The sequence below is a fragment of the Anomaloglossus baeobatrachus genome, chromosome 1 (genome assembly GCF_048569485.1).
Source record: "Anomaloglossus baeobatrachus isolate aAnoBae1 chromosome 1, aAnoBae1.hap1, whole genome shotgun sequence".
Taxonomy (NCBI): Eukaryota; Metazoa; Chordata; class Amphibia; order Anura; family Aromobatidae; genus Anomaloglossus; species Anomaloglossus baeobatrachus.
Window position 1 is genome coordinate 152,966,461 of NC_134353.1, and position 16,173 is coordinate 152,982,633.

Genomic DNA, 16,173 nt, shown 5'->3' on the forward strand with positions numbered 1-16,173 from the left:
AAAAGGCAGGGGTGCCAAAACACAGGCTTATTATGTTGCCTGCGCCGCATGTAAGACCCAGCTACCGGCAGGTTCCACTGACCCTCATTGTGTACAGTGTTCGACCCCTGTGACACTTCCTCAGCCGGATCCTCTGCTAAGAGGGGCCCAGGGGGAGCCACCTGTTGTCACTGTCCAGGTGACAGGGACTGAGTTTGCAGCCTTTAAGGATCAACTATCTGAGACTATGGCTAAGATACTAGAAGCCTTGCAGTCCAGACCGGTATCTCAGCAAAGGGACTCTGTTGAATCATTGTTCCCTGACCCCCCTCAGTTGGACCAACAATGTCCTCACGAGGTATCTCATACATCCCAGACGGAGGGTTCGGACTTAGAACCTAGCCCAAGATCGTCTAAGCGGGCCCGCTGAGAATTCCCTCGACATCATATTGTTTAGGGTCTCAGCGGGGGGATTCTCTGGTTGATGATGCGGAGACAGCTGATCAGGATTCTGATCCTGGGAGCGCTCTCAATCTTAATTCTCCAGACGGGGACGCCATAGTGAATGATCTTATTGCATCCATTCATCAGTTGCTGGATATTCTTCCCTCAGCCCCTCCGGCGGAGGAGTCAGATTCTCAGCAGGAGAAATTTCGCTTCAGGTTCCCCAAGCGTACACAGAGTATGTTTCTAGACCACTCTGATTTCAGAGAGGCAATCCAGAATCACCATGTTTGTCCGGATAAGCGTTTCTCTAAGCGCCTTAAGGATACACGTTATCCTTTTCCCCCGGAAGTGGTTAAAGGTTGGATTCAATGTCCCAAAGTGGATCCTCCAATCTCCAGACTGGCGGCTAGATCCATACTTGCAGTGGAAGATGGGGCCTCGCTTAAACATGCCACTGACAGGCAGATGGAGCTCTGGATGAAATCCATCTATGAAGCTATCGGAGCTTCTTTTGCCCCAGCATTCGCAGCCGTATGGGCGCTACAATATCAGCAGGTCAAGCGAAAATTGAAGCGGCCGCGCCACAAGTGGCTTCCATTACCTCCCAGACCTCGGCAATTGCGTCTTACACTATGAATGCTGTCCTGGACTCTGTGAGCCGTACGTCAGTTGCGACCGCCAATTCGGTAGTAGTCCGCAGGGCCTTGTGGCTACGGGAGTGGAAGGCAGATTCCGCTTCCAAAAAAGCGTTTAACCGGTTTGCCAATTTCTGGCGACAGGCTCTTTGGCGAGCGCCTGGATGAAATCATCAAACAATCCAAGGGAAAGGATATATCCTTACCCCAGCCCAAGCAGAACCTCTCCCAACAGAGGAGAGGGCAGTCGAGGTTTCGGTCCTTTCGGGGCGCGGGCAGGTCCCAATTCTCCTCGTCCAAAAGGTCTCAGAAAGAGCAAAGGAACTCTGATGCATGGCGGTCTAAGTCACGTCCTACAAAGGCCATTGGGAGCACCGCTAACAAAGCGGCTGCCTCATGACTTTCTACCTCCTCTAGTAGCATCCTCGGTCGGTGGCAGGCTCTCCCGCTTTTGCGACACCTGGCTGCCACAAATAAAAGACCGCTGGGTGAGAGACATTCTCTCTCACGGTTACAAGATAGAGTTCATCTCTCGTCCCCCGACTCGATTCTTCCGGTCCTCTCCGCCTCCCGAGCGAGCCGAGGCTCTTCGGCAGGCGCTGGGCACCCTGAAGGCAGAAGGAGTGGTGGTCCCTGTTCCTCTTCAGCAACAGGGCCACGGTTTTTACTCCAACTTGTTTGTGGTCCCAAAGAAGGACGGGTCCTTCCGTCCTGTCCTGGACCTGAAACTTCTCAACAAACACGTAAAGACCAGGCGGTTCCGGATGGAATCCCTCCGTTCCGTCATCGCCTCAATGTCCCAGGGAGATTTCCTTGCATCGATCGATATCAAAGATGCTTATCTCCACGTTCCGATTGCCCCAGAGCACCAACGCTTCTTGCGCTTCGCCATGGAAAACGAACACCTACAGTTCGTGGCACTACCATTCGGCCTGGCAACAGCCCCACGGGTTTTCACCAAGGTTATGGCTACTGTAGTAGCGGTCCTCCATTCTCAGGGTCATTCTGTGATCCCGTACTTGGACGATCTGTTGATCAAGGCACCCTCTCAAGAGGCATGCCAACACAGCCTCGACGTTACCCTGGAGACTCTCCAGAGTTTCGGGTGGATCATCAATTTTCCAAAGTCAAATCTGACACCGGCCCAATCGCTGACGTACCTTGGCATGGAGTTTCATACCCTCTCAGCGATAGTGAAGCTTCCGCTGATCAAACAGCAGTCACTACAGAAAGGGGTACAGTCTCTCCTTCAAGGCCAGTCACACCCCTTGAGGCGCCTCATGCACTTCTTGGGGAAGATGGTGGCAGCAATGGAAGCAGTCCCTTTCGCGCAGTTTCACCTGCGTCCCCTTCAATGGGACATCCTACGCAAATGGGACAGGAAGCCGACGTCCCTCGACAGGACCGTCTCCCTCTCTCAGGCGACCAAAGCCTCCCTTCGGTGGTGGCTTCTTCCCACTTCATTATCGAAGGGGAAATCCTTCCTTCCCCCATCCTGGGAAGTAGTCACGACAGACGCGAGTCTGTCAGGATGGGGAGCGGTTTTTTCTCCACCACAGGACTCGGGGTACGTGGACCCGGCAAGAGTCCTCGCTTCAGATCAATGTTCTGGAAATTCGGGCAGTGTATCTTGCCCTGAAAGCGTTCCAGCAGTGGCTGGCAGGCAAGCAGATCCGAATTCAGTCGGACAATTCCACAGCGGTGGCATACATCAATCACCAAGGCGGCACACGCAGTCGTCAAGCCTTTCAGGAAGTCCGGCGGATCTTGATGTGGGTGGAAGCCACGTCCTCCACCATATCCGCAGTTCACATCCCAGGCGTGGAAAACTGGGGAGCAGATTATCTCAGTCGCCAGGGCATGGACGCAGGGGAATGGTCCCTTCACCCGGACGTGTTTCAGGAGATCTGTTGCCGCTGGGGGGTGCCGGACGTCGACCTCATGGCGTCCCGGCACAACAACAAGGTACCAATGTTCATGGCACGGTCTCAAGACCCCAGAGCTCTGGCGGCAGACGCCTTAGTTCAGGATTGGTCGCAGTTTCAGCTCCCGTATGTGTTTCCTCCGCTGGCACTGTTGCCCAGAGTGTTACGCAAGATCAGGGCCGACTGCCGCCGCGCCATCCTCGTCGCTCCAGACTGGCCGAGGAGGTCGGGGTACCCGGATCTGTGGCATCTCACGGTCGGCCAACCGTGGGCACTACCAGACCGAACAGACTTGCTGTCTCAAGGGCCGTTTTTCCATCTGAATTCTGCGGCCCTCAACCTGACTGCGTGGCCATTGAGTCCTGGATCCTAGCGTCTTCAGGATTATCTCAGGATGTCATTGCCACTATGAGACAGGCTAGGAAACCAACGTCCGCCAAGATCTATCACAGGACGTGGAAAATTTTTCTGTCATGGTGCTCTGCTCAGGGTTTTTCTCCCTGGCCATTTGCATTACCTACTTTTTTGTCCTTCCTTCAATCTGGACTGGAAAAGGGTTTGTCGCTTGGCTCCCTTAAGGGACAAGTTTCTGCGCTCTCGGTGTTTTTCCAGAAGCGCCTAGCTAGACTTCCACAGGTACGCACGTTCCTGCAGGGAGTTTGTCACATCGTTCCACCTTACAAGCGGCCGTTAGAACCCTGGGATCTGAACAGGGTGCTGATGGTTCTTCAGAAACCACCATTCGAGCCAATGAGAGATATCTCTCTCACGCCTTTCGCAGAAGGTGGTCTTCCTAGTAGCAGTCACCTCTCTTCGGAGAGTGTCTGAGCTAGCAGCGTTGTCATGCAAAGCTCCTTTTCTGGTGTTTCACCAGGACAAGGTAGTTCTACGTCCGGTTCCGGAATTTCTCCCTAAGGTGGTATCCCCCTTTCATCTCAATCAGGATATCTCCTTACCTTCTTTTTGTCCTCATCCAGTTCACCAATGTGAAAAGGATTTGCACTTGTTAGATCTGGTGAGAGCACTCAGACTCTACATTTCTCGTACGGCGCCTCGGCGCCGCTCGGATGCACTCTTTGTCCTTGTCGCTGGCCAGCGTAAAGGGTCACAGGCTTCCAAATCAACCTTGACTCGGTGGATCAAAGAGCCAATTTTCGAAGCCTACCGTTCGGCTGGGCTTCCGGTTCTCTCAGGGCTGAAGGCCCATTCTACCAGAGCCGTGGACGCGTCCTGGGCTTTGAGGCACCAGGCTACGGCTCAGCAGGTGTGTCAGGCGGCTACCTGGTCGAGCCTGCACACTTTCACGAAACACTATCAGGTTCATACCTATGCTTCGGCGGATGCCAGCATAGGCAGACGTGTCCTTCAGGCGGCGGTTGCCCACCTGTAGGAAGGGGCCGTTTTTTTCGGCTCTATTACGAGGTATTATTTTACCCACCCAGGGATTGCTTTTGGACATCCCAATTGTCTGGGTCTCCCAATAGAGCGACAAAGAAGAAGGGAATTTTGTTTACTTACCGTAAATTCCTTTTCTTCTAGCTCTAATTGGGAGACCCAGCACCCGCCCCTGTTTTTTGTGTACACATGTTGTTCATGTTGAATGGTTTCAGTTCTCCGATATTCCTTCGGATTGAATCTACTTTAAACCAGTTTATAATTTTTTCCTCCTTCTTGCTTTTGCACCAAAACTGAGGATCCCGTGAGAGCACGGGGGGTGTATAGGCAGAAGGGGAGGGGCTTAACACTTTTAAGTGTAATACTTTGTGCAGCCTCCGGAGGCATAGCCTATACACCCAATTGTCTGGGTCTCCCAATTAGAGCTAGAAGAAAAGGAATTTACGGTAAGTAAACAAAATTCCCTTCTTGGGCACAATGCCAAATGATATGTTTGGCATAAAATCAACACAGCTCATCACCCTGAACACACCATCCCCACTGTCAAACATGGTGGTGGCAGCATCATGGTTTGGGCCTGCTTTTCTTCAGCAGGGACAGGGAAGATGGTTAAAATTGATGGGAAAATGGATGGAGCCAAATACAGGACCATTCTTGAAGAAAACCTGTTGGAGTCTGCAAAAGACCTGAGACTGGGAGGGAGATTTGTCTTTCAACAAGACAATGATCCCAAACATCAAAATCTACAATGGAATGGTTCACAAATAAACGTATCCAGGTGTTAGAATGGCCAAATCAAAGTCCAGACCTGAATCCAATCGAAAATCTGTGGAAAGAGCTGAAAACTACTGTTCACAAACGCTCTCCATCCAACCTCACTCAGCTCGAGATATTTGAAAGGAAGAAAAGGCAAGAATATCAGTCTCTCGATGTGCAAAACTGATTAGGACATACCCCAAGCGACTTGCAGCTGTAATCATAGCAAAAGGTGGCGCTACAAAGTATTAACTTAAAGAGGATGAATAATTTTGTACGGCCCAATTTTCAGTTACTTATTTTTTAAAAATTTTTAAAATGAGCAATAAATTTCGTTCAACTTCACAATTGTGTCCTCTTGTTGATTCTTCATCATAAAATTTAATATTTTCATCTTTATGATTGAAGCCTGAAATGTGGGAAAAGGTTGAAAAATTCAAGGGGGCCAAATACTTTCGCAAGGCTGTGTGTGTGTGTGTGTGTGTGTGTGTGTGTGTATATAATTAATATGTATATATGTAATATATTTAAAGGGTATCTGTCACCAGGTTTCTGCTGTGTGCAGCAATCTGTGCAGAAATCTGAGTGCAGCAGTGTATGGACCAAGACCATGATTCCAGCGATGTCACTTACTGAGCTGTTTGCTGTCATTTTAATAAAATCAATATTTCTCTGACGCCTCATTGGGGGACACAGGACCATGGGTGTTATGCTGCTTATCCATAGGAGGACACTAAGTAGATGCAAAGATGTTAGCACCTTCCCAGCAGTATACACCCCCTAGATCAGCCAGGCTACTTCAGTTTTAGCTTAGTGTCTACAGGAGGCACATCTCTGCAGACTACTGCAGCAAGAATTTTTTGTTTTTAGAGGGCAACGGTTCCTTCGGGGACCGATTTCCCAAAACCATCAACAGGCAGGAACGCGGAGTATCGGCTCCCCGTACCCCCTCCTGCGACGCTTGATTTTGGGCTGTTACTCACTGGACGACAGGTCTCATGGCACTGATTTTCCAGAGCCCAGAGCAGATGAAAACTTCCTCAGCCCCTCTTGCAGGCTCTGAGTTGATAAAAGTTCTGCACTAAGTGTGACCAGACTGCCATCTCAACAGGAGCTGAGGTGAGATCATTCCGATTTTTACAGAGCAGATGAAAACTTTCTCACTCCCTCTGGCAGGGTCTGAGTTGATATAAGTTCTGCCAGCAGGCGTCAGAATCTGCACACTGGCTCCCTGACAGGAAACTGGAGCAAAGGTCACACTGACTGGATGCACATGGGCTGTGATTGCAGACTCCTACATAGCTTCCACCTGTGGCGGGGGGAGGGGAGTGCTACCTGGGCTCAGTGCTGCCGCAGCTGCAGTACACTTAGGGTATGTGCGCACGTTGCTTTTTACCTGCTTTTTACCTGCTTTTTTGCTGCTTTTTCTTCTGCGCTGTTTAATGCCAAAATGGATGTGTTCTTCTATTCAAGCAAAGTCTATGGGAATTTGGGTTTCTTGTTCACACTATGTTGTTCAAAATGCTGCCTTTTTGTGGCAGAACTTTGGTCAAAAACTCAGCTTTTCAAAGAAGCAACATGTCAGTTGTTTTTGCCATTTGGGTTTTGCACTGCAAAGCTGAGTTTTTGACCAAAGTTCTGCCACAAAAAGGCAGCATTTTGAACAACATAGTGTGAACAAGAAACCCAAATTCCCATAGACTTTGCTTGAATAGAAGAACATATCCATTTTGGCATTAAACAGCGCAGAAGAAAAAGCAGCAAAAAAGCAGGTAAAAAGCAGGTAAAAAGCAACGTGCGCACATACCCTTATAGAGGTTTTTCTGTCCACCATTGTTGTGCAGGGCTGGAGGAGGGAAGGGGAGTCCCTTCCCACCATTTTTTGTTTATTATATTTTCTCATGCCTTCTTGTCAGAGCTAAGCCCCGTCCCCTCCAACACTCGATAAGCCACGCCCCCCTCACACAGGGTGCTAGCTTCGGCAGCACATATGCTCAAATGCAGAGCTACACAGAAGATTAGCGTGGCCCCTGCACAGCAGGCTAAGGATGACATGGAAATTCGTGAAACATTCAACATCCTCCTTCCCACAGGAACTGTGACACAGGAGGAGGGGGGGGGAGGGCTATCAGTGTTCTGGGTGAGTTATAGCCTCACTTGCATATTAGCTGTGCAGAGCATTGCTCCCTCATTACAATCAGTTTGTGGCTCATCAGCCAGGGGCTGCAGTCACATGTTTTATGCTCTGCACAACTACAGCAACAACTATAAGACGCTGAGCTACTAGGGGATGATAGCACCTCTTCCTTCTGTGAGCCCGGTGCCCCTGTAGCTTACACCCCCCCCCCCCCCCCCCGCCACCACCGCTGCCAGCCCAGAGTACGGCTCCCAGTCCCCCGGAATGGGCACAGTTCCCAGAACCTGGTGCTGGCTATTCAACATCGTCCTCACACCCCTCGGGGCCCCTGGACAGAACGCAGCCTGATGACACCTCTATAGAGGGTCCTTCTGATAAGAATCAGGCCTCTGCTTCACCGGTTGCAGATCAGAAAAAGGGCATGACCCCCATGGTTCTCCCTCTGGGGTACACAGATCGGGTTCTCCCACATGTTCCGCGGTCTCTGACGAGCCGGAGGAAGGGGAATGATGTTTGTACCGGGATGATTCCTTGGTTTCAACCTCCCCGAGCGATCAAGCTGTGATGGACTTATTGCAGCAATCAACCAAAACTCTGCATTTGGAAGATCTCCCATCCACTACTACTGACCCTGCGGTCTCCTTTTAAAAGGGTGAAGAAACCTAAAAAAAAAAAAGGGATTTTAACGCCGCCTCGGTATCCGTAAACTCATGGAGTCCCGGTACCCCTTTGGCTTAGCTGTCTCTAAGGGCTGGGCTGATCCGGCCTTGGTGGACCGTCACCCAGCTTCCGCCTGCCTGAAGGACCACTCCTGTCTTTTACTTGATGGATCCTCCTTCAAGGACCCGACAGACAGACAAGTGGAGCAGCTCGATCGCTCTGCCTCGAGGCCGCGGGTCCCTCTCCCCTTCCGTGTGGGTCGCACAGGCACCAGGACTACCAGTTTCCCTCAGACCCTCACAGATGTAACAGTTCACATTGCTGCGGCGGCAGAGTACCTCATGCAGGCCTCCCTGGGCGCTGCTACCTGCGCAGTTATTGCCGCCTCAAATACCATAGCCATCCGTAAGGCCCTCTGGTTCCGATAATGGAGAGCGGACTCTGTCTCTAAGAAGCCTCTCACATTACTCCTTTCCAGACCGATGGTTTGCCGATCATCTGGACAGGCTCTTTTTTTTGTCTGACGCCATGGGAGGAAAAGAGTACCTCCCTCCCCCAACTCTAGCCCAGGATGTTTTTTACTAGACACGCAGGGCCCGACCTTCTCAGCCCTCCTCGAGTCCACCTCGTCCTGGCAGTCTAGACAAAGACCGAGGAGTCTCATCCTCCTCCATCTGGGCCGCCACCTCAGACCACAAATGGGTGTGATACCTTGTGTCTTCCGGTTACCACATTGAATTCTGGACCCGATCCCCTGGTCAGTCTTTTCTCTCAATCCCCCCCAAAGGTGGGGATTGAGAGCTACAAAACACCACGAGACCTTCTCCTCAGCAATCCACTCCCTCCAAACGGCAGGGGTGATGGTACCTGTTCCGGACGGCGAGAGGTTCAAGGCCTTCTATTTCCAACCTCTCGTGGTCCTCAAAAAAGGAAGGGTCAGTTCGTCCCATCCTGGACCTCTAACACCTGAGCAAACATGTGCACGTAAGGAGATTCAGAATGGACTTCCTAGGGTCCATTATTACCTTTATGGTCAAAGCTATCAGGGACGCGTACCTGCACATACCCATTGCTCCAGCTCACCAAACGTTCCTCCGCTTTGCGGTTCAGGACTTCTTTTTATTTTTTTTTTCATTTGTGGCCATACCCTCGGCTCTGCCACAGCACCAAGGGTCTTAACTAAGGTCATATCGGCCGCCATGAGTGCCCCTTCATGCCAGGAGAGTGGCTGTTCTGCCTTGCTTGGATGACCTCCTCATGAAGGGCTCAACCAGCGTGCAGATCTCTGTGGGCACCCTATCCCGCTTAGGGCGGCTTCTGACTCCAGTCAAATCATCCCCGGTCCCGTCAAAATCCGTCACCTCCCTGGCCATGTCCCTGGACACTCTTCGGGGCTTTATATTTTCCTCTCAAGACAAGGCGACCGCTCTACAACAAGCGGTACACTGCCCTCTATGTACTCCTCTCGCTCCATACGATTCAGTATGAGAGTGCTAGGTAGGATAGCGGCGGCTATAGAGGCAGTGCTGCTCGCTTAGCCACACCGCCGCCCACTGCAGCTTGCGCTTCTAGCTGCCTGGGACAAGAGCCCCCTTTTCCTTGGACGAACTTTTCACCTGACACCTTCAGTCAGGTATGCGCTTTGCTGGTGGCTTCAGTCCTCTTCCATATCGAGGAGGAGTTTTCTTTGTCGCTCCATTGGGAGACCCAGACAATTGGTGTATAGCTTCTGCCTCCGGAGGCCACACAAAGTATTACACTTTAAAAAGTGTAACCCCTCCCCTCTGCCTATACACCCTCCCGTGCATCACGGGCTCCTCAGTTTTATGCTTGTGTGGAAGGAGGCACACATCCACTCATGCATTCTCATTTTAGTTATATCGGTTGGAAGAAAAGTGGGCCCCCACGGGCCCCCCGGCATGTTCCCTTCTCACCCCACTACGTCGGCGGTGCTGTTAAGGTTGAGGTACCCATTGTGGGTACAAAGGCCGGAGCCTCATGCCGTCTCCTTCACCATCCTTTAGCGGCTCTGGGAGAAGTGGGATCCTGAGCGGTCATCCATTCACTGGGACCATGCTCCCTCCGCAGCCCCTGTGGGAATCTGTCGGACAGGAGTTGATTTATCCTCAGGGACCGGGCCCTGCATCACTAAGGTACTCTGTATCCCCATGGGGGATGTGCATGGAGCGCCTTCATCCCGGACGCTGCAGCAGCTGCTTATTTGTGACGGCCGGCGGACTTCCGCGCCGACCGCGCCTGTTTGTCGGCCGCGGTCTTAAATTTAGTCCCCGGCTTCAATTGCAGCCTAGTAGCAAAACTCCCGCCCCCGGGCCTGTCTATCAGGGGTAAGGGCGGGACTGCCGACCTGACGTCGGTTGTGAGGGCCGGAGCATCCTGTATGTTTCCTCCCCCCTCACTGATCACTGTGGGGACTCCAGATTCCCGCACTTTTCTAGCGCCGCCCACGGCCCCACTCCTCCCCAGAGAGCTCCGGCAGCCATTTTTTTTTTTTTTTGGCATTCTGCCTGTGGAGGATTTCCAGGAAAGAGCTCTGCAACGCTGGGAGACCTAAGGCAGGGAATCTGGAGGACACACACTCCGCTTTTTAGCGGTCGGTAAGCCACACCGGTCACCCGGTGCTGGTCCCCTTAGGGTGCCGGAATAGATACTATATATATATTTATATATTTCTGTTTGGTCGGGCTGTATACCCTTTCCCATATACCCTCACTCTCCTAGGAGACAACAGCATGTCGTCCACAAGGAGCAAGGGTGCCAAGGCACAGGGTTATTTTGCGACCTGTACCTCTTGTGCGGCTAAGTTACCTGCGGGTTCCACCTACCCTCACTGTGAGCAATGCTCAACCCCTGTTTTGCTTGCTCAGCCGGAGCCTCGGTCACTAGTGGGCCCCTCGGCTCAGGTAGAACCCCTTGCTCCCCCTGTCCAGGCGGCAGGGACAGAGTTTGCCGTTTTTGCTGAAAAACTCTCTGAGTCACTCTCACAATCCATGGCTCAGTCTATGGACAAATGGTCTGCCAAGCTGCTTGAAGCTTTGCAGTCCAGACCGGTCCTTCCACAGGCCCCGGGCCCTGTTGGATCTTCGCCTCCAGGCCCCTCTCTGTCCGCGCCGCAGCACGTTCCCAGGGGGGGCCCTAGGTCTCATGTGGAGGACTCCGGCCCGGACCACAGTCCCAGACCGGCTAAGCGGGCCCGCTGGGAATCTTCCCCGACTTCTTCACGCTGCTGCGGGTTCCCAGCTTGAGGACTCTCTGGAGGACGAGGCGGACGTCGCAGCTCAGGGCTCTGACCCTGACGTTGCTCTCAATCTTGATACACCTGAAGGGGACGCCATAGTAAATGACCTTATCTCGTCCATCAACCAGGTGTTAGATATATCTCCCCCGCCGCCACCTGTAGAGAAGTCGACTTCTCAGCAGGAGAAACACCAGTTTCGGTTCCCTAAACGTACACTGAGTGCGTTTTTCGATCACTCTAACTTCAGAGATGCTGTCCAGAAGCCCAGAGCGGTTCCGGACAAGCGCTTTACTAAGCGCCTTACTGACACACGTTACCCCTTCCCCTCTGACGTTGTTAAGGGTTGGGCTCAATGTCCCAAGGTGGATCCCCCAGTCTCTAGATTGGCGGCTAGATCTGTGGTATCGGTTGCAGATGGCTCATCGCTAAAGGATGCCACTGACAGGCAGATAGATGGATTTCACCAGGAGCTCTATGAAGCCACGGGCGCGTCTTTTGCCCCGGCTTTTGCAGCCGTGTGGGCACTCCAAGCTATCTCAGCTTGTCTGGCTGAGATTACTGCGGTCACACGTAATTCTGCTCCGCAGGTTGCGTCTTTGACTTCTCAGGCGTCAGCCTTTTCTTCCTACGCCATGAATGCAGTTCTGGACTCTGCTAGCCGTACAGCGGTGGCATCCGCTAACTCTGTGGCAGTCCACAGGGCCATGTGGCTGCGCGAATGGAAGGCAGACTCGGCTTCCAAGAGGTTCTTAACCGGTTTGCCGTTTTCGGGCGACCGCTTGTTTGGCGAACGATTGGATGAGATTATTAAGGAATCCAAGGGAAAGGACTCCTCCTTACCCCAGTCCAAACCGAAGAGACCTCAGCAACGGAAAATACAATCGAGGTTTCGGTCCTTTCGTCCCTCCGCCAAGCCCCAATTCTCTTCGTCCAGCAGGCCGGAGAAAGGCCAGAGGAACTCCTATGCGTGGCGGTCCAAGTCACGCCCCCAAAAGGCCGCAGGAGGCACTGCTTCCAAGGCGGCCTCCTCATGACTCTCGGCATCCCCGAACCGCATCCTCGGTCGGTGGCAGGCTCTCCCGCTTTTGCGACGCCTGGTGGCCACATGTTCAAGACCGATGGGTGAGAGACATTCTGTCTCACGGTTACAGGATAGAGTTCAGCTCTCGTCCCCCGACTCGTTTCTTCAGAACCTCTCCGCCCCCCGAGCGAGCCGATGCTCTTTTTCAGGCGGTGAACGCTCTGAAGACAGAAGGAGTTGTGATCCCTGTTCCCCCCCAGGAACACGGTCGCGGCTTTTACTCCAACTTGTTTGTGGTGCCAAAGAAGGACGGCTCGTTCCGTCCCGTTCTGGACCTCAAACTGCTCAACAGACATGTGAGCACCAGACGGTTTCGGATGGAATCTCTACGCTCGGTCATCGCTTCGATGTCACAAGGAGACTTCCTAGCATCGATCGACATCAAGGATGCTTATCTCCATGTGCCGATCGCACCCGAACATCAACGCTTTTTGCGTTTCGCCATCGGGGACGAACACCTTCAGTTCGTGGCTTTGCCTTTCGGCCTGGCGACAGCCCCAAGGGTGTTCACCAAGGTCATGGCATCGGTTGTGGCGGTCCTACACTCTCAGGGCCACTCGGTGATTCCCTACTTAGACGATCTTCTGGTCAGGGCACCCTCTCAGATGGCGTGTCAAAACAGCCTTTCCGTCGCTCTGGCGACTCTCCAGCAGTTCGGGTGGATCATCAACTTCCCAAAATCCAAGTTGACACCGACCCAATCACTGACGTACCTTGGGATGGAGTTTCATACTCAGTCAGCAGTAGTCATGCTACCGCTGGACAAACAGCTTTCGCTGCAGGCAGGGGTGCAATCTCTTCTTCGGGGTCAGTCACACCCCTTGAGGCGCCTCATGCACTTCCTGGGGAAGATGGTGGCAGCGATGGAGGCAGTGCCCTTCGCGCAATTCCATCTGCGGCCACTCCAGTGGGACATTCTCCGCAAATGGGACAGGAGGTCGACTTCCCTCGACAGGAACGTCTCTTTCCCTTGCAACCAAGATGTCACTTCAGTGGTGGCTCCTTCCCAACTCTCTGTCGCAGGGAAAATCCTTCCTACCCCCCACCTGGGCTGTGGTCACCACGGATGCGAGCCTGTCAGGGTGGGGGGCGGTTTTTCTCCACCACAGGGCTCAGGGAACCTGGACTCCGATAGTCATCCCTTCAGATCAATATTCTGGAGATAAGGGCAGTGTATCTAGCCCTATTGGCCTTTCATCGGTGGCTGGAGGGCAGGCAGATCCGGATCCAGTCGGACAACGCCACTGCCGTCGCATACATCAACTGAATTCTGCGGCCCTCAACCTGACTGTGTGGCCATTGAGTCCTGGCTCCTAGCGTCCTCGGGTTATCTCAAGATGTCATTGCCACTATGAGACAGGCCAGGAAACCAACGTCCGCCAAGATCTATCACAGATCTGGTGAGAGCACTCCGGCTCTACGTGTCTCGCACGGCGCCCCTGCGCCGTTCAGATGCCCTCTTTGTCCTTGTCGCTGGCCAGCGTAAGGGTTCGCAGGCTTCCAAGTCAACCTTGGCTCGGTGGATCAAGGAACCGATTCTTGAAGCCTACCGTTCTTCTGGGCTTTCGCTTCCTTTGGGGCTGAAAGCCCATTCTACCAGAGCCGTGGGTGCGTTCTGGGCATTGCGGCACCGGGCTACGGCTCAGCAGGTGTGTCAGGCAGTTACCTGGTCTAGTCTGCACACTTTCACGAAACACTATCAGGTGCATACCTATGCTTCGGCAGACGCCAGTCTAGGTAGGCGAGTCCTTCAGGCGGCGGTTGCCCACCTGTAAGAGGGGGTCGTTTTCGGCTCTTTTTTTATCGAGGTATTCTTTTACCCACCCAGGGACTGCTTTTGGACGTCCCAATTGTCTGGGTCTCCCAATGGAGCGACAAAGAAGAAGGGAATTTTGTTTACTTACTGTAAATTCCTTTTCTTCTAGCTCCTATTGGGAGACCCAGCACCCGCCCCTGTTCCCTTCGGGCTGTTTGTTCTTTTGTGTACACATGTTGTTCATGTTGAATTGTTCTTTTGGTTCATGGTTTTCAGTTCTCCGAACATCCTTCGGATTGAATTTACCTTAGACCAATTTATAAGTTTCCTCCTTCCTGCTTTTGCACCAAAACTGAGGAGCCCGTGATGCACGGGAGGGTGTATAGGCAGAGGGGAGGGGTTACACTTTTTAAAGTGTAATACTTTGTGTGGCCTCCGGAGGCAGAAGCTATACACCAATTGTCTGGGTCTCCCAATAGGAGCTAGAAGAAAAGGAATTTACGGTAAGTAAACAAAATTCCCTTCTTTCTCCCCCAAGTGGACTGGCTGCTCCTGACCACGGACGTCAGCCTCTTAGTCTGGGGAGCAGCGTACTGCTTCGGGATGTTGGACACCCCAGGAGTCTTCTCTTCCCAGAAATCATCCTGAAAATCAGCGCGATCTTCTCGCGCTCGGGTCATTCCCCCCTTCTGCTAGCAGGTCGTTTGATTCGGGTCCAATTGGACAATTCAACAGCTGTGGCGTAGGTCAATCGGCAGGGAGGTACCAGCAGCAAGACAGCTTATCTCGAGGTCCTCAGGATCCTCACCTGGGCCGAATCGACGGGGGTCTGTGCTTTCAGCATTACACATACCGGGAGTAGAGAACTGGGCGGCGGACCTTCTAAGTCGCCAAGGACTGGCTGCTGGAGAGTGGTTTTCTCCACCCAGAAGTGTTCCCACACATCTGCACTCACTGGAGTACACCAGACGTGGATCTAATGGCCTCAAGGTTGAACGCAAAGGTACCCGCGTTCTTAGCCAGGTCAAGTGATCCACAGTCCATTGGCGCAGATGCTCTAGTCTCCTAAAGTCGTTTCAGTCTGCCTTACATGTTTTTCGCCTCTGCCCCTGCTGCCGCGAGTAATCAGGAAGATCATGGCAGAAGGAGTCCCGGTGATACTAATGGCACCGGACTAGCCCAGGTGCGCCTGGTATGCTGAATTAGTACAATTGCTCATATGGCGCCTCGTAAGCATCCCAGACCTGCTGACCCAAGGGCCCATTTCCCATCAGAACTCCAGAGCCCTGAAGCTGACGGCCTGGCCATTGAGACCTGGACTTTAACAAGAGCGAGATTCTCTCCTGCGGTCATCTCCACAATGTACAGTGCCCGGAAGCCGGCCTTCATCTCGTTTTTACCACCGTACGTGAAAAACTTTCCTTTCCCAGTGCAGAGAATCTAATGTCCAACCTATGCCTCTGGCGATCCCCAGAATTCTTGATTTTTTTATTTTTTTTTTTGCAGTCAGGTTGCAAAAAGGGGTTGGCCCTCAGCTACCTTAAGGGGCAGGTTTCATCTCTCTTGATATTCTATCAATACCGCCTAGCTTGCAATCCGCAAGTCAAGACTGTCCTCCTTCTAGTTTCCCTGTATAAACGGTCGCTGGACCCATGGGACCTCAATCTCGTTTTGGACGGTATCCAGAGGCCCCCTTTTGAACCTCTTAAGGAATGTGCTCTTGCTCTTCTCTCCTGGAAGGTAACATTCTTAGTGGCGATTACGTCCATCAGACAAGTTTCGGAACTGGCAGCACTCTCTTGCCGCGAACCCTTTCTGATCTTTCATCAGGACAAGGTGGTTCAACGCCCCCTTCCGGATTTTTTTCCAAAGGTTACTTCCCCATTTCATATGAACGAGGACATTGTTCTGCCTTCCTTTTGTCCACACCCAGTCCTTGGGGTGGAAAGGGTTCTATATTCGCTAGACCTTGTGAGGGCTCTCAGATATTACGTACCTAGGACAGCCCCTTTAGGAACATAGACTCCTTGTTTGTCATTCTTGAAAGGCCTAAGAAAGGAGAGGCAGCTTCATAGGCAACGCTGGCTCGCTGGATTCGCTCTGTGATCCAGGAGGTCTACTGCTTGCAACTAAAGCCCATTCCTAG

The 16,173-nt window shown here is 52.5% G+C and overlaps 1 protein-coding gene and 1 pseudogene across 6 annotated transcripts in view; both read left to right on the plus strand.

Moving 5' to 3' along the window:
- CENPU (centromere protein U) overlaps window positions 1-16,173 on the plus strand; it is a 125,580-nt gene that overhangs the window by 72,644 nt on the left and 36,763 nt on the right. The window lies entirely within an intron of this gene.
- On the plus strand, window positions 7,107-7,220 carry LOC142258680 (U6 spliceosomal RNA; annotated as a pseudogene).